Source organism: Lolium rigidum, chromosome 4 (genome assembly GCF_022539505.1).
Source record: "Lolium rigidum isolate FL_2022 chromosome 4, APGP_CSIRO_Lrig_0.1, whole genome shotgun sequence".
Classification (NCBI taxonomy): domain Eukaryota; kingdom Viridiplantae; phylum Streptophyta; class Magnoliopsida; order Poales; family Poaceae; genus Lolium; species Lolium rigidum.
The window spans coordinates 8,624,225-8,627,594 of NC_061511.1; positions in this window are offsets into that span (position 1 = coordinate 8,624,225).

Sequence of the window (3,370 nt, forward strand, 5' to 3'; positions counted from 1 at the left end):
TCGTCAATTGTTGATCTTCCGAAATATTGCATTCTGATGGTGCTTTTTCCAGCAGAATCCTGACTCCGGTGCGCGATTCTCCAATAATCATGAAACATGCAAAATAGATGAAATAACATAAGTATCATCTTTAAATATGAAATATATCAATGAATAACAGCAAATTATGATATAAAATAGTGATGCAAAATGGACGTATCACCTATTGAGATGAACATTTGGGAAGCTGTTACAACTCTGTGTGACATTGAACCACACAAATTGTATGTTGTCTTTTTTTTATAATAGTTTTTAAACCACACAAATTAACTTTTCGTATTCCTAATGCTTGATTTCTATTTAAGGTCTTGGGCAATCAACATTGATAACATTAGAGTATCCATGCTACAATTGGGGTCCACAATGAAAGTTAATGGTTGGGTCGAAGCTTGGTTAATGAATGCTTTTTGTCGAAAATTGTTTAGGGATAATCATCCAAGAAAAACGAACAAACATTTTTTCTTCAACACTACTTCTGTAAGAGCTTTTGTTGTCAGTTATGCTAGTTTAGATAAATTCCGTTAACCCTATGAAAGTATTTTTTATTTTCTGTGTTCTTCCTATGATAGGATTATCTCCTTGAAAAATGGAAAAATGAAGAAACAAGGATCATATGGAAGCAGAGAACAATCGAGTCATTCATATTGTCTAACAAAGCTAGAGCCTTACACTTGTCTCATGGCGTACTGTTCTTTTGTCTCTACTTTTTTATTTTGTCTTTTCATGCCATACTTTCGAATTAAGCATAACTCAATACTATTATTTGTTTTTGTTTTTACAGTTGTACTTCCCTTCCATATTTGATGAACACTGGTTTGTTTTCATGGTTGACATCAAGAACCGCAATTTCATCTTTCTTGATTCTTTCTATAGTCAAGACAGTAGTTATCAGAAGAAGGTTTCAAAGTTGCTGGTAATATGACTTATCTATGCTTGTGTTTTATGTCTTCCCCTTTTTGTGAAATAATTATTGTTCTGTTTAATAACTAAAAATTATTGTTTGTATTCAGATTAAAAACTTCAAAAGCACATGAAACGAGGCGGGTCTTAGGAATATGAATTTTCAAACTTATGGGATAGAATATCCTAATGTTTCAAAACAGAAGAATGGGTATGTGTATTACACTTGTGACTATTGTCTTTCTCTTCAATTTATATTTTAAATAGATTCTAGTTTTAACTATGATTTTCTTACATTATTTTTATTTCTCTCTGTAGTAATGATTGTGGAATATTTAGCATGAAGTACCTGGAACGTTTTTGTGCTAGAAATCCTGCTCAATGCATGTTCTCTCACTTGGATATCCCTGCATTTCGTGTTAAATACGCACATGACATTCTCATGAGTGATCACAATGTTGAGTATGAAGCAAAATTCTTAGCTTCTGGTTTTAAAAGGTACATACAGTATTAAGATCATTCTATATTTTTAAGATGCAAACATTGTTTTGTAGCTAACATTTTTTTGTATTTTTGGTTTTAACAGCTCCGAAGATGAACAAGGCTCGGATAAAAGCATTAATTTGAAATCAAGTTTGCAATGAAAATTCATCATGAAGATGACAGCCAAATGAAAGACATAAACAAGGATTATAGCTAGTTGTCTTTTATTTTTTCCCTTTTATGTTTTGTAATGGCAAGTGTCAGATATTGTTTGCGTATCATTTTCCCAAAGACCAAAGATGGTTGTGTGACCACAGATTATTGGATTATGTTTTGCATCTTCTTTTATTTGTTATTCACTCTATAGTTTTTTTCTTCTTCTTCATACCTGTCCAAGTATACATTTTAAATAGGCTTCCAAGTACAGATATTTTTCCACACCAGTGCTTCCCCTTCTTTGGTCAATTTTATTCCATTTCCTTGTTGACAGTGTATTTTGTCAACAGTATACCCACTCTACGGTTTTGTAAGGTACAGTAAATTTTTCCGGGCTTCAATTCTCTTTCCGTTTTCCTCCTTTCCTTCTAGTCAACCACAACTTTTGCTTGCTGACACGTGTTTGGATGACTTATAACTTCAAAAGTTGTTTTTGTAGGCTTCAGATATCTAATCAGCTAAGTAAACAGGAAGAGTGCTTGTGTCTTATCTAAATATCAGGTACCACCACTTATAGTTTCTGAAGAAGTTCATTTTCGTGCTTATATTTTTTTGTATAATATCTATGTTATGAAATAGTTTGCAAAGTATACTCAACTCAGAATTCATAGAGCATGATAATAAAATAATCTAACTACTGTAGATAGAAATGTTTGTATCTCACTTTAAATTACATGGTACTTTGTATAAATTACATAATGATCAAACTTATCAGTACAAGGAAGCGGTCATAGTTCATGGCACTGCTGAACATTCTTCATGACTTGGATTCAAAAAATAATCATAGGCATGGGCTTTTCGTCTTTCCCGTCTTCTTCGCTTGGCTTTTTCTCTGGTTTGGCTTCTTTGACGAGTTCATAGCATCAGCTTTACCTGTAGGAAAATGTGAAGATCAAAGAATTAGTGGAAAATGCAATTATTTTTGTAAGCACAACCTTTATGTACACAAAGATTAATGGAATATTAAAACAATCTCACATACCAACAATATTCTTCTTCTTGTTTTTCTCTTTGTTCTCAAAAGAACTCTTTGGTAGGTGTTTGAAAGTGCATGTTGCTATGTTGTGTGCATGAGAGCCACAGTGGCTGCAAGTTATTTGGTTTGTGGAAAGTAGCTCTTCAACAAATGTTTTTTGCCTTTTTGAACTTTCCGGACGGCCTTTTGATGGTACAACATCGGGATCTTGTAGGAAGTCAGGGAAACCATCTTTATGCTGTTCAAAATGGGTTTTAGCTGGCTGTTTGCCTTGCTGTTTTTTCTGAATTTCTTCAATGTCATCTTCTCTAGTCATCTCATCAAGTCTGTCTTCCATCTTCTTTATTTCCTCCAGCACAAATGAGTATTTTCGATCACTGATAGATCCTTCAGAAGCAATGTTGTTCAATTTTCGAGAGAGAACACAATATCTAAGATGTTTGTTGCTTGTTGTTTCATCATTTGGCATGACATGGTTTTCCCTTCTTATTTTTCTATCTTTTGGCTTCCACCGGTTGATGTAGTATTTTTCAGGTAGCTCCGAAATGTTAAGATGCACAAGGACCCTTAGTATGTGTGCACATACTATTCCATCCTTGTCGAATTTGCAGCATATGCAGGCAAAATCTTGTTGTGCAAGGTTTACTGAAACAAGGTATCTCCTCGACCTGAATTCTTGCAGCTGAAGCATCGGGTTCTTGTAGACCTCATATCTCACAAACTTTTCAACCTCTTGAATATGCAATTTCATCGTGA